This window comes from Petromyzon marinus, chromosome 17, assembly GCF_048934315.1.
Source record: "Petromyzon marinus isolate PM22_M1 ecotype Great Lakes invasive population chromosome 17, UKy_Petmar_22M1.pri1.0, whole genome shotgun sequence".
Lineage (NCBI taxonomy): Eukaryota > Metazoa > Chordata > Hyperoartia > Petromyzontiformes > Petromyzontidae > Petromyzon > Petromyzon marinus.
In genome coordinates this window covers 17,677,116-17,699,415 of record NC_133683.1, presented here as the reverse complement: position 1 = coordinate 17,699,415, position 22,300 = coordinate 17,677,116, and the positions used below count along the sequence as shown (strand labels likewise).

The 22,300-nt window shown below is 49.4% G+C and overlaps 1 long non-coding RNA gene across 1 annotated transcript; it reads left to right on the top strand.

The window, feature by feature from the left end:
- The first annotated feature begins 6,407 nt into the window (after positions 1-6,407).
- LOC142924837 (uncharacterized) lies at positions 6,408-16,680 on the top strand. Its single transcript, XR_012941932.1, has 3 exons — positions 6,408-8,719; positions 9,628-9,758; positions 12,166-16,680. It is a non-coding gene; the product is annotated as an uncharacterized LOC142924837 (long non-coding RNA).
- The last annotated feature ends 5,620 nt before the right edge of the window (positions 16,681-22,300 follow it).

The following is a 22,300-nucleotide window of genomic DNA, read 5'->3' as shown; positions in this document are numbered from 1 at the left end:
GCAGTGCTTGCGAATGTGTCCAGAATGTATGTGTGCAGGCTGCCTTGGCGTGACGGCGGCTATCGCTCTGATCTTGCGATCTAAAGGGCGCGACGGTTAAATCAAATGGGCAGGGTTAGTAAATCGCCCAACCACCACCACCACCACCAAACCTCCGTCCACGCAGCAGGAGAGCCGCAACACTGCGGTTAGTCGAATGGCAGGTCACATGCGGTGGGATAAAGTGTGGGTACTTCCACCACTCGCGATATGCACGCATGCTGAACTTCTTTCGCACCGTACGTAGCCAACCGTGCTCATCGGTGGTGCTGAGGAAGGACAACAAACTAAACACAAAAAGCAGTTCTAAAGAAATGGGTTTTCAAGTCTGGACGTAAAAGTGCACAGCTCCAGTGGCTTCCGAATACGTCTGGTCAAACGTGAAAGTAGACCAAGTACCCTTTTATATAGAGAGAGGGGCTCTCTTGGCCTCTTTATAGTGAGAAGCCTTCCACCGGCAGTGGCGTGAGATAGTAATTTCAGGGCCGCCCCTTTACCTTAGCTGAAACGCTGCCTTGGCCACAAGAATGAACGCGCACAGAATCACTCATTCATGCAGGCCACTCCGTTGCTGGCAGTCAATGAATAAAATAAATTGTGTCCACAGAGTAATGGCTCCTAACAAACAAAAAAAACCACTTATTAATTAATGACTAGGATCACTAATCCTGAATTTCAGAAATGTTTTACCGATTTCACGTCCGTTTAATTTACCAATGCGGTCTCGCACATTCTGCTGCTACAACCCGATGTTCCCACCACGACGAAGGGCTTTGCCACGAATGCGTTCTGCTTGCTTTGATGTCGTTCTTCCCAGTGCCACTGTACAGTGCTGAACAATCCACCCACTCTCGCTACAACATCGGGGCATGCTGCCCAATAGCAGTAATTGAAAAGCGTACGTAATGTCACACCAGTTTCATACAAATTCTGCACCTTGGTTTAGACATTCAGTGGTCTCATCAGCAGTGTCAGGCTTGCTTAAACCAATACCGGTGTTTTTTGGGGGTTTTGTTTTCGCCAACGACCCTTTCCGTAAGAAATTGGCTCCATAGTTCCAGTTTTATGTTAAATTTGCCAGCTCCGATTTCTAGTTGCGCCTGAAAGCTGGGTGTGCTGCTGTCATCCGTATTATGCCTGCCCTTAATGTGAATGGTAATCCCCAATACATTTCGATAAAGGCTTCCTACAGAATCAATCACGCACATTGCTGAAGCATGAAATTGATTGGTGCTGCCTGGGAGGGGAGAGAGTGCGGAGTCTGGAATCTGTGTGGCTGCGTGGTGCATACAGATGTTTTTTTTTTCACGAGCCAAAGTGTACAGTACCTGCATGGTTACTGCCCTTACATAGCCACGTTCTGTGCGTCTCTCTCTCTCTCTCGGGAGCATGCCTGATCCCCTCCCCGATGATAATTGATAGGCTAGGGATCGCCCCCCCCCCCCGCCGTCATTGGAACCAATTGCATATTGACAAGGATGGGAGAGAGGCGATTAAATCAAATGCCTTGCCCTGAGAACACGAGACAAAATCCTTAAATCATAAATACACACACACACACAAACGCGTATTAACATAATGGATAATTTAGCATAATCGTGCAGCCACGTTCACCAGCGTGGTGACACCGCACCGGGGTGTGAGGACGTCATCCTGCATGAGACTGACGAAGTAGCTCAATCGACGAATGTTCCACGGTGCAATGCGTCCACCCTTGTCTCTTGCACAGCGCTTTTAAGTCTTTCCACGAAAGGCGTCGTGTTAAAAATAAATTATTATGATCACCACCCTTAAATTATTGTTCTACATTTTATTAGCGTATATGTAGAGCTATGCACCCAATGGCTTATTACATTATTCGAATCCAATAAAACACAACATTAATTTTTTGCACTCATTAGATTTTAATGTCCATGCCAGCGTTCAGTAGCTATTTTATTAATCATCCCTTCTTTGGAAGTGCCGCTTCCCCTCGCCCACTCGCACAGCCTTTGCTCAATTTTGTTAATCTTAAAGTGGGGACACCCGAAATGTGTGCCGTCAACAAATAAGTCGAACGCAAGCGCGCGTGTTTGTTACATTTTGATTTGCCAATTACCCGTGTTTTTCGAATCTATACGTCAGAGCAACTATTATATACAGATTAAAATAAAACAGTGTGTGTATTTTTCTTTAGCCACATTTGTACTGCGCGCGTGTGTGTTATTCGGTATTAATAAGCTCGGTTTTGCGAATTATTAGCTGTCATCTGCAAAAGAAAAGGTGGAGTAGTCGCGTGCCTGGAAGTACGACGAGAGGGACTGCGGCCAGAGGAACGCGGTGGCTCAGTGTGCGCTCCTTCAACGGAGGAGGAACGACAGCAAAACAAAAGAACGAGACACGGACCACTCCTCGTGAAGGCCCTCTCGTCCTGGCTATTTCTAGACCTCGACATTGCCATGTTTAGCTTGCGAGCGTGGCGTCATCATACGCAAGACATCGAAGAGAGAGAGAGAGACGGAGCGAACAAGACGCAAGTTAAGCACACGTCGTTACTGACCGTTGAGAAAAGTGGCCTGGAGCCAGGGGCAATATCCGCTGGTGTGTCAAGCCCCGCGGCAGAGTGCGAGAGACGAGTGGCATCCTAAAAGGACGGAGAACAACTCGGAAGAGGAACAATCTCCCAACGCAGGAGGCGTGGAGCGAGATGCCAGATCCTTGATCTCGTGAGAGATGGCGACGGCATCGCAGGGTGGGAGAGCTCTTCATCCAGCAGTGGATGGATCATGGATGATGATTGATAGTTGGTGGTAATGATGGGGAGGTGTTGTAGGATAACGGTAAGCGCGCTGCGCTCCGAAATCCGGCGATCCGAGTTAGATTCCCGCTCACGGCTAACACCTCGTGATGATTCTCTGAACTGGTGCTGAGTCTCTCCGAGGTCGACTCAGCCTAAAATTGAGTACCTCGTGCGGTGTGTAAACATCGCCACTGGGGAGACAAAGGCGGCCGGACGTGATGCTGGCCACCCACCGCCTCGTGTGCTGTTCCGGCCTTCGTAGGTGCTCGCTCACGGCACTTTCCCCAACAGTCTATTAAGGCTATGCGGGGGGATCTTTGTCTTTGGTTATGAAGAAGTGCGCATTTCCATTCCGCAGCTGCTGGACAACTTCTCTGGCGCACCAGAATATGCAGCGATTCACTCGTGCTACTGGGCTCGACGAGGATTTGTGGTAATGGACAGGGCGTGAGTGTGCATGCGCCCTTGGAACTTGTCTGCAAAAAGAGTCGCTTGAACAGGCCAGGCTGCAGATCTGCCTCCTCTGCACACGACCCTGGCCAATTGTTCTAAAAGCTGTCATCGCTGCACGGGAACCATTTTTGAAAGTCAATTGTACAGGCGCACTTGTAACAAAATAAATTAGCGGATAATGTCTCCTCCACGTTGACATAAAAGTATTCATTACACAACCCCCATCAGCCGCACAGCTTTCTGGAAGTGTAATGATTTCAGCAGCATTGTTTCAAGACGAGCAACACTCTGGACAGGTTTCAGCACGCAGTGTCTCATCGGCAGTCGGGCTAGCTTGAATCTGATCTCTGAACCGGTCCTTAACGAACATCCGCAACCCGCACTAACCAGCACGGCGATGTATCGTCAACTCCATTAAAGCATAAAACTGTTTTTTGGGGTTAGATCGCGCAAATATATAAATGTGTCGTTAAACCCGCCACCACCCGACACAGCCAACTAGCAAGGGTTTGTCACTTAAACAGAACGTGGCCAATTCGTCACTAGTACAGCACTAACCGGTGTGTTGGAGGGCCAAGCCACAAAATTTACAATCTGAGTACGACGTTGTCGCCAGTAATTACAACTCGCTTCATCAGGCGACAGCCAGATTTGCGGAGAAGTCCTCCATTAAAGGAGGGGCATATGTCCAGCAATTTATTTACAAGTAAAATATTTGTATGAATTATTCTTATCGTCGTCGTCAGCCATGGTCAATCAATTGCTGGACGATTTGCTTTACAAAACTACCAGCGGCTCTCGCGAGTGCCGCGCTGTGGCGATGCAACCGGGCAGCCTGCGCACGAACTGATCCCCTCGCTCCATCTCCTCGGTCGGCCGCCCCCTCTCTTCGACGCGTTACAACTCCCTTGGCTGTCGGTTGCGACGACGAGATCACGCGTTGGGTTCGGCGCACGCTCCGCCATCGACGTGGAAGCGTCTCGACAACGCGCGCCGCCCAGCGGAGATGGAGCAGTCCTCCTCCCCCCCCCCCCCCCCCCCCATTCTGGTCTCGCGTAGGATGGCAGTCCACGTGGTTCAGCAGCTCAATGTTGGGGGAAGTGTTGCTGCTTGCCACGACCGGAGGGCTCCAGGAGCGAGAGAGACGATTCGTGGCGTCTTGCTGCTGCTCCCTTCTATGATTACTGTTGTTACATTGTTTTTGTGGCTTTATTTTTGTCTGGTTGTGGTGTAATAGTTTTCTGCAATGTAGATTAATATTTTGTTTGTTGCGGTTGCACCCGACTTAAGAGCCGCATGGCTCACAGGGCTATACCTAATAAATTAAACTTGAAACTTCTCGTCCGTGAGCGGAGCACCGACTCGTCATGTACTCGATCAGCGCTTGTAACGTCTCTTCAGAGGGCGGCCACTTTCGCCGATAAGACGGCATCAGTGCGTGAGGGCCGCCACACATTTTAATCTTTTTGGGCTTTGATAGCACGATGATGATGAGGGGCGGGGGGCGGGGGAGGGAGATGTTGTCACGTGTTGTGAATTGTCAGGGGCCACACTAAAAGCCACCAGGGGGCGCTAGTAGGGGGCCGTCCATAAATGACGTCACGCGATTTTGAACGATTTTTGACCCCTCCCCCCCCTCGTCACACGACGTCACAAAAAGTCAGACCCCCGCCTCAAATATGACGTCACAAAGCTCTGCCCCCCCCCCCCCCAAAAAAACACATGCTTCAAACCGCTTTAAACTATTACTGATGTTGTAGGAGAAAACATTTATGAAAAAGTCGATTTACTTAAGTAAAACGTGTTGTCTATATTTATTTATAAAGTTGCGAATTTTGATGTGACGTCACATTTCTCAACCCCCCACCCCCCACCTCGTCACACATCGTCACAAATGTCTGACCCCCCCCCCTCCCTCTTAGGTGCGTGACGTCATTTATGGACGGCCCCTAGCACTGCAGGCCATGCAGAACGAGGCACTACACGTCCCGTAGTTTGGAATGGTCGTCAAATAAGGTGGACCTCGCCGACAGTAGAATACGCGACGACCTGAAATGTAAGCAATTCAGATAATTTACAAACAGCGGGTAAAAAAAAAAAGTAAATAAAGGGCACTCGTGATGACTCCCAGCGACAACAGCAGCAAACAACAGGGTAAAAGTAGATGGCACATCCAGGGAACACGACCGACGCTGCAGACACCACGTCCCTCGCCCTACACCCCCCGCCACGTCTCTGCTGGCATGAGAAGTGTGCGCTGAATGCCCAAATACAACTCGCTGCGTCACCGCCGCCTTACGCCGTCCACGGCTCAATTAGCGGTCGTAAATCGCTGAATATTTGAGCGCGGGGCGCGTGGGGGACCACGTGATCCGCGCGTGGCACCGTGGGAGCGACAGGGCGCCTCGGGTCGATTCATTGCTCGGCATTCCTGGTGAACGCGTTGCGTCCAACCCCGCACTGTGGTATCACCGCCACCACTGCTGTCGACCCCACAGCTGTCCCATGTCCATAGTCGTCTACGGCTCCCGTGCGTCAATTTCACTGCGAGATGATGGCGCGCGGGGCGGTAATGTTGGCGGTAATTCACCGTGCTTGCCCGGTTCCGGTGGCCGAGCTACGTGACGTTGCAGCATAGTGTAGTGCAGTACAACAATGGATTTGGCCTGCGATGCCCTCTGTTGGCAACGTGGTCCGTGTAACAACGTAGTCCGTCCTCGCAGCAGCAGCGTATTTTAGCTGGCCATCGAACATAGACGGGTCACCGCATCATCGCGCGCTGTCGGATTTGCGCTTCTGCGGCCGTCTGGAACGCTCTTCCTTTCGGTATTAGGAATCCACTGGAGCTATACGCACTTTTAAGTCTAAATTGAAAACGAATTTCTTTAGAACTGATTTTTTGCGTCATAGTTTGTTCCTCCACCGCACACTCGATGAGCACGGTTAGCTACGTACGGTGCGAAAGAAGTTCCACATCCATAGCAGTCGATGGCGACCACCCAAGCGCTACCCCGGAATCGACCCAAATGACGAGGAACTCTGCCCGATCTCTTTGAGCACAATTTGCGTCTCCTTTTTTTTCGGGGCGGGTGGGAGCTGGGGGGGGGGGGTGCGCGTGACCATACTTCACCATTCTGGTTCCTGTGGGTTGGCGGAGGTGGTGCGCAACTGCTGCGCCTATTTCATGGCCCAGACACAACGTTTCGTGGCATGCGCCTAATTCATGGCGCAGTCACAACGTTTCGTGGCATGCGCCTCCCAGGCCGAATAATTTAGCAATCCCCGTATTGCAATTTCATAAGTGGTACAGACAAGCAATTTTACCCTCATAGATAACAAAAAAAACACTGATTGACAATAGCTTTTATGCATTCTACTTTTAAATCGTGTTTAATGCGCTGAAGCGAAATTAACAAGACTCGTTTGCAGTTTTATGACAAAGTCCCTAATGTGGATTGGTCGGCTCGCATTGTCACTCGAATGAGAATAAGAAATAAATAAAAAATACATTTTGTCCATCACAACCAAGGACAAGTGATGGTTTGGCAAGGACGTTTATGCTCGCGCTCGAAAAAAAAGTGGCACAGCTCCGTTTTCAGCGTATTCACGAATTGCTGATAAGCCAAATGAAATATTTACAGCGCACCAAGGTGCAATTACGGAACACATTAACATATGGTGCACGATATTAGGCCAATGAACACCTTGCAGTGGGGGAATGTTTGCATGAACCCCCCCCCCCACCCTCTTCCTCTTCATGCCACTTCGCGTCTTTTGGTTTGAATGTACCAACTCTTCTCCCCACAAAATCCACCAGTACGCTCCAAAACCGAAACGACGGTTACGGCATCAAAAGCCTCGAAACAAATTACGTTAGGAGACGTTCTTTTATATATTTAAACAGATTTAACATTATTGAAAGTGACAGCGTTTGCCCTTTGTTAACAAATTCTTGTTTTTTGCTCGTGTGTTATTTTTAAAAACATGCCTGAGAGGGCATTGCCCTTGACACGATCAATCATTCACTTTTTTTGCCGCTCTCTTTTTTTTCTGCCACGGCGATGGGAGCGGTGGCACAGTGGTTAAAGCGCGCCACGTGACCAACCCCTTGCGACCCGCGACACAAGTGACGACCATCTGAACCCTGTGCTGGTGCCCTCCCCTAGGTGTGCTCGGCCTCAAAAGACTACCTAGAGCGGTTTCGGAGAGACAAAGGCAGTCGGGCGTGGTGCTGGCCACCCACCTCCTTGTGTACCGTGCAGCCCTTTATAGGTGTTCGCTAACAGCACTTGTCCCAACAGTCTGTTAAGGGTGTATAGGGGGGATCTTTGTATTTGTCATTGACAGGGATCGCCTAATCACCAATACCAGAAACCTCAACATTCTTCAATAACACTTCCTTAAAAGGTAAAATAAATACAGATATGTAACGGGTGATGTTTCAAGCAATGGGCGTTCTTCATAGCAGAGAGCAAAATAATTCAAAAGCCAAAGGGGTTTTTTTTCTGCTCAAATAAGCGTTAAAAAGCATTGATGCTCATCTCCTGCAAGGGGCATTGGTGCCCTGAGCCAGTGGTGAAAATGGAATACTCCTATGACGGGAGCGAGTCTCCACCATAGGGCAGCCACTGTGGACCTCCCCACAACAAAGTACCGTACTCGTTTTATCGACCCGGATTTTATACTCGCAACATTCCGAATGTGAGCCTACGAGGCCACCTCTTCTTCCTCGCTGATGACAAACATCAGGACATTGCTGATGGCAAACATCAGGACATTGCTGATGGCAAACATCAGGACATTGCTGATGGCAAACATCAGCACGTTGCTGCATTGGCTTCGGGTTGTCGGACGAATGCATTATAAGGTCGCACTCATTACACGCACAAAGTGCTTGCCACAAATTGACCACAATATCTTGCTGATCCTGTCAAGGAGCATACACCGTCGAACTGACGGTCACTGCATCGTGCGCTTTCAGATGCGCTTCCAGGGCCGTCTGGAACGATCTTCCTTCGGATATTTGGAAGCCAATAGAACTATATATTTACAGAGTCTAGATTGAAAACGTATTTCTTAAGGACTGTTTTTTTTTTACGTTGAGTTGTCCTTCCCCCGCACCTCTGATTATCACGGTTCGCGACGTACGGTGCGAAAGAAGTTCAACATACGTACATCACCGCGGCCCTGTCGTGCACAGCTACTGAACGAGTGCTGGCAAATGCATAAACAAACCTCAACGGAGGTGGCCCCCAGACCTTAATTATAAACCGGATAAACGCTGGCTGAGCAAAAAAAAAAATAACAGAAGGACGTTAAACATCAACGCGCTAATAATAAGCAACGTTCGTTCCGCTAGTGTTGTTCTTAATCGCAACGTAGCCAAGGAGCCACAAACGTGTTCGCATTTCATTCGAGGGACGGACGGATGTGTTCCAGATATTTGACGTGAGTAATTCAATGAGGATAATGCACGAAGCGTGCTCGTGAGTAAATGCGTGTGCTTATTTATTTTAAAGCCGTCCGTGATTTATGCGGCGTTCTTTTGGAGATGCATAAGGGGTTGATTTATCGTCATGATTATGGCCGTGATGTTTATTTCTCGGTCTCTCAAGTGTGTACACTTGTGCACTATTCAGTACAGATAATTAATTGAGTGCATTTAAAATGCCCAACCAAATTCATTTGAAACACACACACACACCTAAATATCACGTACGTGTATTTATAGTGTACCTAAGTTAGAAACTGTATTTGCACATCGCATGCTAATGTACCTTTGTTAGGATAATAGCACGGACGACGGCAGAACGGGAGCGAACGGACGAAACGAAAAATAATCGATTCTTAATCCAAATCGTGACTTCATAATCGGCACAATTAATCAGTTTTAATTTCAATCGAATGGCTGCGCGATCGAATTGCTACACGCGTACCAATCGGTAATTATCACTACCCCGCTCCCCCTATAGCCTGGAACTCCCTTCCCCCAGCCACCTGTACTGTCGGCTCCCTGTCCCCTGTTCGAACCCAGGCTCTCAATAGCTTGGCTCTCCTCCTCTGACCTGTGCAATGGACGAGTCTCTCGTTCTCTCTACAACGCGACCATGCCCTCTGCTCTGCCCACCGCTGCTTTACGGAGATGCTGTCGCAGCTTTCCGTGACATTATATTTTTATAATACAGGCGCACAATGATTTACATGTTATATACACCCTGGAATTCCATAGGACTTTGCAGCGTTTCCCTTACCAGCACCGTACACCACCATAGATGATAATATACAAATGTTCATCCTTTGTCAATCCACTGCTCGATGATGCCGTCACCCCCACCCCACCCTCCCCCCTGTGTCAGTCACGGGTGTTGTGTGACCATACTTCACCGTGCTGGTCAACGCGAGTTGGTGACAGGAATGCCCAGGACCGGTTGAGGTATCGCTCGCCACTGAAGCTGCCCATGGATGAGACTTCAATTCGAGGTGGCAGGTTCGTAGCGCTGCGGGCTACCCGTCTGTGCCCCCGTTCAAGCCAGTCGGATTATCCTCGTAGCAAAAGTAGCTACATATGTAGCAGTAGCTACGGGCCCCGCACTTTCAAGGGCCCCGCGCTAAATGCTTTCAAGCTATCAATTCCGGTTCAGTCATTCTGCACGTGCTCTATTACTATAGTATTATATAGCCTTCAACTTTTATGAACGGCTGGATGTTGAAGGTTAGCGATTTGTCGTATTTTCTGGCTGTATAGTAAATGAACAAATACAATTACTTGCCACGCAAGTAAAACATTTGTGTTTTAATATTTACGTGTTTTATTTATTTATTTATGGCCCCTTCATAACATATGCCACACGTCCCGCACGAGTTTAATCCTGCACGGGTTCAAAGCATGAAATATGTAGAAGGGCTCCTAAAAAAAACCACCACCATGTTCTCACTGGCAAAGTAATGAATGAATATTGATGATATTGAGCCAGGCACCGGACGTTTATGGGAGAACGGATTTCGTTGGCCAGCCTTTCGCTTGCAGAGGGGAGTGAAGCGTTTGCAAGAGAATGCTCGGGGAATCAATTTCAGCTTCGGAGACCACAACAAAGCCTCTTTGCGCCCCCTCGTGCCACAAGTTTAATTTAAATAAATGGATACATTGTCATCCTCTCTCGAAAAGTACACGGTTCCCGGGTCATTTGGCAACCGCCCACCCTGGTACCACAAGGGGAGCAAATGTGTCTTGTAGCTAATATGCAAGCGCAGATTAATGTGTAATATACAAAGACGATTATTTTAGCTACGCGATTGAGTGACTGATGTATTATAGTGATGTTCTATAAGGTAAAAAGATGAGTACAATAATAATAATAATAGGGTTTTCCCCTTTTTTCTGGCAACAAAACTGAAACCTTTTTACAAGGATTCATGTCTGCATTAACCACAATACCTGTAGTCAAAATGCAAAAAAAAAACATACTATGATAATATATGCATTGTCCTTGAAACTGATTGGTCCACACCAAGGGACAGCTTTCTTTTGAGCCTCGACCCAATTGGTGCTCGACCAGATGACGCCAAAAGGCGTACAACTCAAAGACAATGCCACTATCAAAGTAATGAGGGCTCGGGGTGAGCATCTACATCATTAGACCTCCTTTGCCAGTACCAAAATATAATAATAGGGTTTTTGCCCTTTTTTCTGGCAACAAAACTGAAACCTTTTTACAAGGATTCAGGTGTTGTGGTTAATGCAGACATGAATCTTCGTAAAAAAATTCAGTTTTGTTGCCAGAAAAAAGGGGAAAACCCCTATTATTATATTTTGGTACTGGCAAAGGAGGTCTAATGATGTAGATGCTCACCCCGAGCCCTCATTACTTTGATAGTGCATTGTCTTTGAGCTGTACGCCTTTTGGCGTCATCTGGCCAATTGGGTCGAGGCTCAAAAGAAAGCCGTCCCTTGGTGTGGACCAATCAGTTTCAAGGACAATGCATATATTATCATAGTGTGTTTTTTGTTTGCATTTTGACTGCATTTATTGTGGTTAATGCAGACATGAATCCTTGTAAAAAGGTTTCAGTTTTGTTGCCAGAAAAAAGGGGAAAACCTCTATTATTATATTTTGGTACTGGCAAAGGTCTAATGATGAAGATAAGTACAGTTTTTTTGTTTACATTTGGGCTCCCACATATTAGGTTGTCTTGGCTCGGTTCGACCGAAGTTCAAGATACATATTCAGAAGTTAATATGTTTCACTTGAGGTTATGGACAACGTAAACCAGGGCTTAACCTTAGTTGTCTGTGCCTAATGTCTGAAAAATATTCCAGGAACAAAGACAAAGATTCCCGTATAGCCTTAACTTACTGTTGGGGTAAGTGCTGTTAGTGAACACCTATGAAGGCCGGCATGGCACACGAGGGGGTGAGTGGTTGGCACCACGCCCGGCTGCCTTTGTCTACCTAGTGGCGATGTTTACACACCACACTAGGTACTTATTTGAGGCTGAGTCGACCTCGAGGCGGCGCAGGACCCGTTCAAATAGTCGTCACTGGTGTTTGCCGTGAGCGGAAATAGAACTCGGGTGGCCGGGTTCGTAGCACAGCGTGCTAACCGTTGCGCTAGCGCTCCTCCTATTAATCTTCCCACTCCACACATACCCACTGACACAAACTCACACGTTGTATTCGCTCGCACATGCAGGACCCACGATTTTGTTTGTTCTAAATTGTTAACTCGTACGAAAATGTGTTTTCTGTAACAATGTGACCTTTCTGAATCTGTAACGATTGAAATAAAGGTCAAGAGGTCATCGTGGCGAACGCCTGTGCTGTTGCCGCATTATTGCATGGCTTCCTCTACAGCGTAGTGACGAATAACATTTGTGACGATTTGTGTTTGATGCAGCGCCCTCCTGTACGGCCGCGGCGTCTCGGAGTGCTTCACATCATCACGTGTGAACTCATTTCAAACGCCACCCGCTCCCAGTGGCAGCTGTCCCTGTGGGCAGGTGACTCGGCACCTGGCCTGCAAATGGACATTGCTCTGCCATCTCACAACTGTCACACACGAAACGCATCTTTCGGGGGACCGCTCTTAGAGTCTCATCACCACCACCGCCACCACCACCACCACCAGGCTTTGAGGTCTTCTCTTCCTTCTTGGTCGCCGAATTTCGGGTTCCACTCCGATGCTCGTCTCGGTAAGCTGTTGCCCTCCACCCTGCACACGTGTACCACCCGTCATCGCAACCTCGTCGTTACAGATTCAATCCAGGCAGAGCTGGGAGGCGTGGGGTGATGGTTGTGGGGCGCCGTGACAACCAAGATTCCTCGAAAAAATATAATCCCCATGTGCCCAACACGTGCGATTGCTCTACAACGCTCATAATCGGTGGCCCAAGCAACGTTCGTCGCTCCTGCAGATCGCGAGGGCAAAGCTGAGAGAGAGCGGCGGGGGCATAGCCCTGCTGCCCCTTACTAGTGTTGTACAATGTTGTTTTTTGGGCACGAATAATTTTGAAAGCCGGGCACCAATGAGATCATTGCTCCGTTAATCCACTCCGACTCGTGTCCAGAATGCACCCTCACCACCCTCCCACACACTCCCTTTATTATGTCCTAAATGACACGCTCCTGTTGTACTAGCAGCATATGCATGTTTCGCTAAGAAACTAAACTGTTTGATTTACCAGGTAGTGCCCACTGGGCTATTAGCTCTGTTTCAGAGGTGACCTAGCCACGCATGATAGCTCATCGCAGTGGCTAATATCATCATCACAGTGGGAATGTATAAGTAATGTAGCAGCTAAATAATCTAAGTGCACGGTTCTAAATGTGGAGGGGAAAACCGGAGGCCCAAGTGAAAAATCTGCGCCACCACCACGAGGAGAGAGAAAACACGCGATCTCCAAACCTACAACAGGCATCGTCAGGGTCCGGGATCGAACCCACCGACTTCTGCATAGCAGGCGAGGGAGATGACATCTCATCGCCACCATAGCGCCCGCGATGGGACAAATCCGACTTGCGGGTTTCTGTTGCAAGGTCGAGCGAGATGGAGGTGTTTTGTGGCGATAGACGCTCGATTAATGAAAAACATCGGTCCCTCTTTCCCCCGCCGACGCCTCGCCTCTCCGGCAGCCCCCACGACCTCTCTCCTGCTTCCAGAGCAGCCTCGTCCGCCGGGGCCCTCGGTTGCATTTGCGTCACGACGTCTGGTGTGATTAATGGTGCGGAGGGGAGCGACGTAATTACAGGCATGCCCCCCCCCCACACACACCCTCCTCTCCTCTCACACGAGGTCATTCTGACACGCGTAGTGGGAGCCGCCTCTCGTCCTCACCCCGAAGCACAGGAAATGAAAGCCGCGTCCTCTGACCGGCGGGGGTTATTTTCTCCGCTTTGCTGCCGTTGACGTACGGCGCAAACGTATTTACTCGGTTGGCAGTGCGCGAGGTTGGTTTGTAGCAGTGGGTTGTGAGCTCGGCGGCCCCAAGGTTTTGACTCTTACAGAATAATCGGGAGCTGGCGTGTGTGCGTGTGTGTGTTTTTTTTTATTGCAATAATACGAAACAAAACCCACTCGGTGTTCAAAAGGGGATGCCGGTCTCCGTGGCGAGTGCGCTGAAAACACGAAGCCGGTCGCGTGAGTTTGATTCCGTGCCGTGGCTCAGGAACAGCGTGCGAGTGATACCAGGACCGATGCTGTCCTTCTCCAGGCCCAATCCGAACCCTTCACCAATCCGCGCTCATCTACCAGCGGGGTGAGGTATGGTCAGAGAACCCCACTGACCGGCGAGGGATGGCCTTCAACCGGCAGTGTTTTTTTTCTAATGAAGGGCTTCAAATTACAAGCATTAGCATCATTATAAATATAACACAATCTGGTTTACAAACGAACTCGCAAAGAAAAAAAAAACATCCATAGCAGGACTATATTGGAATAGGGCCATAAGACTCAGCTAAGCATTACTGGATTCGTGAATGAGGTTTAATGATTTTTTTAAACGTGGTATCATGTTACAAGTGAGCTGACAAACGCTATATATCCTAATTTGACGACTCTTAAACAGTCGAATTTCCTCCCTCCTACCAAAACAATTAATACCCCAGGACTGAGCCAAACGTGACTGCTACCGGCGGCAACAATATGCCCGACATTGGAAAAAAAAAACTGCAAATAAAACCCCAGCATAATACAAGTTTTTTTGGGGTTAGATCCCGTAAATATATAAATGTGTCGTTAAAACCCGCCACCACCCGGCACAGCCAACTAGTAAGGGTTGTCACGTGAACAGAACGTGACCAAATTAGTCACTAGTACAGCACACCGGTGTGTTGGAGAGCCAAGCCACAATAACTCCGCACCACTCCACGGTCTTCACTGGACCCCATCCGGCCCCGGTTGTCTGTGAGGGCAACGGCGCCGTGCTCGGCTTCATCGAAGGCGACTCGCGTACCTCTTGCCCCGGAGTCCGTGACTTCACATCAACTCATAGAGAGCCCCGGGGTCACATTAACCAGAATGGACGCAGGCCTACTGGCACCTGCGCGCGGGGCTGCTGCCAGCCACAATAAATCAGCGCGAATTGGTTGCAGCGATTATACAAACCACCCTCCCCGACCCCCCTCCACCCCCCAAGCCAAAGACCTTTGCTGGCCTGCGGTCAAAGGGTAGGGATATTAATAACGTCAAAATGTGACGCTGGTTTACGTTGCCCACCGTCTCCTCTCACCCCCCTCCCCCGTCTCCCCTTCTTGTGTGTGTAGAATGATATAACGACCGTTGGAGATGATTACAAAAAAAACATCCGCAATGTTAGGGACTCGCGGAGCTTGGGGCAATCGTTGTGGTGGCAACGGACCGGTCTGTCGTTTGACCGTGCCTCGTGAAGCGTCCTCGCTCCTCTCGTGCAGGGAGTTAAAACAAAGACCGCGCCCAGCCGCGACATTCGCGACATTTGTGGATTTATCGCGCAGAGACCTCGTGCAACCTGCGCCGGATTAGCCTCGGAGCAATGTTCGCACATGCTACGGGCCCCGCACTTTCAAGGGCCCTGCGCTAAATGCTATCAAGCTATCAATTCCGGTTCAGTGATTCTGCACTTGCTCTATTACTATAGTGCTATACCGCCTTCAACTTGTATGAACGACTGGGTGTTTAAGGTTAGCGATTTGTCGTATTATCTGGCTATATAGCAAATTAAAAAATACAATTACTTTACTACGCAAGTGAAGAATTCGTGTGTTTTAATATTCATGGGTTTTTTTTATTTTATTTAGGGCCTGTGTCAGTCTGAGTGATAGCTTTGGGGGCAGGGTGTTTCTTTGATTGGGGAGAAGCGAGGGGCTCGCGGGGGTGACTTTGTGTGAAAGTGGTTGCAGGTGTGTGAGATTGGCTCGTGGGCACGGGGGTTTGGACTCGTGGGCACGCCGTGCCCAAGGGTGTGACTCGTCAAAAAGCCCCGCCGCGGGGAACCAAGTAGGAGGGGTGGAAGATTTCATTCCGCTACTGATCCTGCTCAAGGTGACCTGCTGTTCTGACTCGAGGTGGCTGGGACTGATCCGCTGAGGTGGCCTGTTGACCCTGCTCGAGGTGGCTGCTGTACTGGGGACTGATCCGTCTCTGGGTGGCGTTTGGAGCGTTTTGTTTTGGTCTGTTCCAGAGCCGGGCGATGCTTCGTGCGTGCCTTCGGAGTTTTTGCTCAGCAGTTTTCTCCCACCAGCCTTCGTGGTGGAGGAAGTCGGCGAGGCCGTGGTTGTCGGGTTGTTGTGTGACTGTGTTGGTTGTTGTGGTGTTGCGAGGGTCATTTGGGTTGGTATAGTGGCTTGTGATGCGTGCACTCCTCCGGAGAAGTAGGCCTGTTGCCCTATAACAATGTGAGAGGTTAAGTTCTAAGTAGACACTATACATCTGGAATATACCGGCAGTGCTCTCGGTTATATTCCGCACACGGTCATTTGGGGCGTCGCGTGAAATAGCGGCCCCACCATAGTTTAAACAGTGATGCTAGCTAGGGTTTCGGGTACAGACCGAAATCCGCTAAAGCACGTCCCAAAAGGACCAAGCCATTGCAGGCCCCCTTAATGACATATGCCACAGGCCCCGCACTAGCTCAATCCGGCACTGCGTGCAACGGAATTCGTTTGCGCTGCCCAACCGGTTGAAGACGCTGTCGACGCGTCCTGCTGATCCGTGAGAGAAACCAACCCCGCCGGTCGCGTCACACGGCGAGGCAGCCACCACCACCACTCGCTGCCCCACGCCTGCCAGCACGCATCGCCTCCGCGTACGACTCTCGCTGTTCATCCGTTTATTCAACAACATATGAAAGGCAGACAATGTCCCCTTCATATATCCGTCTCTCAACGGAGAACAAAGTACATAATAATTCTCACACAACCGGCCAATCGTGCCGCACAGGCCTCATTTGTGGGTGTGCGTCAGTTCGGCAGCGACGATTCAAGACAACTCTTTGATATCGGTGTCGACGCACACACACACACACGCGGCGCCTCAACAGCGGAGGCCGTGCTTGCCGGTCGAACTGACTACGATCTCGCAGAGGCAAAATGAGTAGGAGCCTATTTCATTATTTAGTCCGAATATTATTTGTCATTGCTGGCAGCGCCCAGACGCACGCACGGTCACTCCTGGGCGATGCATACCCGGCTGCTCCTCCGCATTGCGTTGTAATCGGGAGGCTTCAAACGGCGCTGCCCATATTCTTCACACTGCCCGGCTGCATGCAGAGCGGAGGTGTTACCAGGTACGGCCCCGCTGATCTGTAAAGTTATTTTTCACAAGCGACCTGACCATCACAAATGATAGCTCGGCGAAGTGGCTCAAGCAAGTGGGCATTTGTAAGCGGTCAAATACTCTAACCGCGTGATGTTGATCGTAAATGTGGAGGGGGGCGGGCGGGGGGAGGGGGGAACGGAGGACCAGGAGAAAAATCCACGCGACCACGGAGAGAACGCGCAAACTACAAATATACAGGCGTCAGGATCGAACCTGTAACTTCTTGTATACCAAACGCGGTAGATCACACCACCGTGGCGCTCCTATTCGCGGGTGTGTAGTTGTAATGTTTTATTCATAGGCCGAGCAGTCCTTGCTTGGCTCGATCCAGGTCGCAATAAAAGTGGAAAAAATGGTTGGCCGAACGTGCCAATGCGGGGTCCTCGTGAAAGGAGGAGGGTCTTGAGACGCCGGGGTGAATACTTTACTCGCATTCACATTTTTATTCCTGGATGCAATCTGACCTCCCCCCCCCCCGCTCCGCCTTGCTCCTCCCTGCTACAAAAATAAAATAAAAATCTTGCATAATATTTGTCGCGTGAAGAACGAGTTAAAATAAATTCAAATAAGGTTTGTAGCAATTCACTTGCTAGACCCCGCCCCCACTCCCCCCCCCCCCGGCTGGGACCTTCAAAGATTCCTAACCTTAACCCCCCCCCCCCCCCCCTTCAGCCGTCTGTGCTGCCGATTCCCAGCTGCTGTTCAAAGTCCAATCCTGCAGTCTCTGACTGACTGACGCCCACTGTTCCTGTACGCCAAATACATCTAATGTAAGTTACCCGCCGTATAAAAGCCAAATGGTCACACTACGCACTTAGCAACTTTAATTACGTTCAACTGCAGCATTAATAAGCAATGTAACTGTTTGGAAGAGACACGTGCAGCGTGCTTTAAATACCTCGGGAAGACGACCAAAGACGTGTATGTAATTTAAACATCACATTTGCGCTCTGAATTAACGGAGTCTTTTATGATTAACTACATTCATTACTTTAACATTGCGTTGTTTTATCTTGTTGAGCTTGAAATTCGTATTCATCTCATCTGCGTTATGCACATTCCATCTCCGTTGATAGTTGTGTATTTGCTTTGATTGATTTGTGATTTCTTGCCGTGTCATTTGCTGCTTTTTACGTTTGTGCTTTTCTTCTGTCACTCGTCTCGATTGAAAAAGAGGCCTGCACTCTCAATCGGTTCTCATCTGGTAGAAAACACCTGGGTTCTCATCTGGTAGAAACACCTGGGTACTCACCTGGTAGAAAACACCTGACCTGGGATCTCACCTGGAAGAAAACACCTGGGTACTCACCTGGTAGAAAACACCTGGGTTGTTACCTGGTAGAAAACACCTGGCCTGAGTTCTCGCCTGCTTTAAACACCTGAATCAATAAGTTTTACAATCTCCCATCAGCCCGAAGCTCGGATTCCCACATCTGTTGTGCACAAAATCTCGGGCGTGTGAGAAGGGAAATACAGTATCTCACAACGCCTGAAGAGGGAAAGAATGACAAGTGAATGCATTTCCTCGAGTTCTGTAGTCATTGGGGGTCGTGTCATTACGCAACTCGTATCAACTGGGACTTGTAATACCCTCGGAAGACTTCACAGATTTCCAAGGGCAGCAGCTACCTCTATAAAAGGACAAATCCCTGAGTAAACCAGGACAAGTGACAACCCCCTAGAGAAAGCTTGCAAGAGTACATCTGGCATTAACACTTCAACGTAGCGAGTTGTCTCATTAATTCAGCGAAGCAATTGACGGTTTTTTTTATCTAACAGATTTAAACATTAATAACGAGCTACTTAAAACACGGTTTAACTTGCTTCTTCTACGGCAGTTTTTGTTCGACGCGAAAGCGGGACATTGCAGACACAAGGGGAGAGGCTGGGGACGGAGAGCCTCGGTTTTCAAAATGCCATCACCAATCATCTTTCCCCCGCACGTGTGCGCGAATCGGTACAGTGCACCGTGCGTTTGCACAATGCCAATTGCCCCCCCCCCCCCACCCCCAGCGAAGAGCATGTTCTTTCATGAAGGTTTATTTCAAGACGATTGGCTGAATAAACGGAGTTGTTGATATGTTGAGTAACATGTGGCTTTTTGATTCTGAAGCTAAGCTAGCTTGCCTTCGTCCTCCTCCATCCCTTTAAAAAAAAAATCCATCCCTTTCTTTTTAACAATCCACCTCCACCCTATACAAGAACCACGTCGCGTGTAAATACGTGTGCTGTACTGTAGCGTACAATATATGACTTCTCTACGGTATTTGTAGTGACGTGGGAAAACAAGAAAACTGCTTTTCATTTACGTACTTCCATCGTTGCACCCTTTTTGAGGTACGCATCCCCGACGTTAAACGGGGAATCCCTATTACATTAAATTCGTTCACTTGACCCCCACCAGCGACTAGAGGCCGTTATGTTCGCCGACATGGGAACAAAGAATGCACGTGGTTGTTTCTCGAAAGGAATTGCAACCTCCGAATGGCGATCGCTCAGGTGTGGTGGGAAGGGGGAGATCGCTACGTCGGATCGAATCCGTGGGTGGCTGGCGGAGAAATGTTCGGCACAGCATGGACATGGCCCAAGACGAACAAGATCCATTAAGGGACTTGATAATAAACCACAGGTACTTGGTATGGAGCAACCAATCGATTAGTATCGATCCGCACACTCCGTGATGCAATAAAGCGTCTGAGGATCAATTTTTTTTACGATGAGTGCCAATTACGTGCTGATCACATGGCAATGTTACCTCGAGGGCAATTTGGGATGAACAAAAACAGCACAAACGAGACGGAACAAATGAGAAACGGGACAAAATAATCCAGTAGAACCCCTCTTAACGACGGTGATTGGTTCCACGAAACCGGCCGTTAAGTGATTTGATCGTTAAGCGAGGACAGGACATAAACGTTAAAGGCTTAATACGTTCCGATATAATCTAAAGTTACCCATTTTCACCCAAAAAACTTACTTTATGATATTCAAACTATGGGATATTAATACACAAAGATACTAACAACATTATAAAACATCATATTAAAAGAAACATGGTTAATCAATGCATTCATTTATATTTGCTGTACCGACAACAGCCCGTCAACAGGGGAATGGTCGTAAGCGAACACGCTGGGCTCTATGGAAGCGCATCGTGAAGCGATTGGTCGTTAAGAGGGGTGGTCGTCCATAGGGCGTCTAATTAAATTGATTTATTATAATCATTATAGATTAGAGACCAGCCATGAATTGTGAGAAGTCATCGAATCGAGGATTGTGTGAGTTGCGTGCCTGCTGTATTCTCCAGATCTTCTGTTCTGTCCTCCTCACTGAGACACCGTACGCTCTGTATTAGACATTCCCCCACCTTTATTTCAAGTCAATATTTCAGGATGCGTCTTATAGTAATCGAGTCGGTGTGTGTATGCGTGGGACCAGATTTGCATACCTTTAGCATCGGGCACGAGCTTCGGGTGCGTCTTACTCTTCCAGAGATTCTTATCATCGAGAGAATACGGTGTTCGTTCACAGCAGCACCCACTCTCCGCACCGCACCCCAACTTGGCTATTTCCAACAACCGCCCCACATCCATCTCAACCTCTGGGCGTGTGACACCGAACTCGGCAGGCGGCACTTTCTCAATCAGCTGGCCGAAAGGACTTCATCGCTGATTATCTGTCGGGTGACTTGTGTTCATATATTTAGCAGCGGGGAAATTGGGAACCAGAGCGAAGCTGTTATTAAAATGTTTGGTGCCTGGCTACGGGAGGTTGATGTGGGTGGGTGGATGGGGGGGGATGTCTCGTTGGTGGTAGAGACGTAAGGGCAGGATGGGGAGGGGGGGGGGGGTGGAAGTGGACTAGAGGGAGACCGGTGTGATAATCATCATATAACAACCAAAAATGGAACGCATCATTGTAATAATCAGAAGCAGCGCAGCACGTGCAGCAGCACGTGCAGCAGCACGTGCAGCAGCACGTGCAGCAGCACGTACAGTATGTGACGAAAGGTCGTCGTGGAGAGTGTCGCCTGATGCCGGCACGCCCTGCCATCGCTTCCTTCCCTTCTGCTTCAGTCCCTTTTGTACTTGCCAAAACAGTTGACAAGCCACTCTCACACTAGCCCACCCAGATCCCCCCCCCCCCACCACCATCTGGCTTCGCGTCGTCACCTCGATTGCCAATTTCGAAATGAGAAGTGCTGGCGACAGGAACATTCCTAGCAGGGTTGCCAAGCTGCCAGCGTTCGATTACGCACGCGCGCGGCGGTCGGGGGGGGGGGGGGGGGTGTAGGGGGGGGGGGTGATTGCTGGGCAGCCAACCGCATGGTCCAGCAGTGGAGAGTTTGTGCCGGCGATGAATTTCTCCAATCATTGTCGCCTCTGTCCAAATTGCAGCATAGCGTGCGGTCCTACGCTGCAGGATTGGTCAGTCGGTGGATCACTATCATTCGGGTAAAGTGTGGGAGCAGCAGGACCGGCAGCAGTAGCAACAAGATCAGGAGGAGCAGCAGGAGCAGGAGCAGCAGCAGCAGCAGGAGGAGCAGCAGCAGGAGTTTTCATCAATCCACTCACTGCTGGATGAAGGCATCCATCCCTAAACCGTCACCATCTCTCACAGTGCTGCGATGTAACAATCCCCCCGGCACCCAACACACGACAACGATTTCATCGCTCCGTGGACGTCCCCTCGGACGCGGAATCCCGCCCGCCCCCTCCCCCCTCCCGCGTTGCCTAAAAGTATGGGTACCACCCGACCCAATTCGAGTGGTACATCTGGCCACAGTGGCGAGATGTTAGCTACCTCGCCTAGGTTACAGGAGGTCGTGGGTTCGATCCCGACCGTGATACCTGCCGTATATTTGGAGTTTGCATGTTCTCTCTCTCCCCGTGATGGCATGGATTTTTCTCCCGCGTTTAGAATCACCATCACGCGTTTAGAGTCATTTGCCCGCTATGAATTTCCACACGATAAGCCACTTTTGTTGAGCTATCGTTTGTGGCCAGGTCGCTTGTGAAAACAAAAAAGAGCTACCTAGCTCAGTGGGGCCTTACCTGGTACAATAAGATTTGAGTCGTAATTCGCCTGGCCTGTTTTTGTCGCTGTCCGCGGTGCTGACCGATACAACTCGCCGTTTCAGTGCTGCCCGTTGGTGCAAACACACCGGGCTGCTCCGTTAAGATACGAGCACTGTACACACACTCAACAGCCTTTGGTCTTGACAGTACTCACCCCCCCC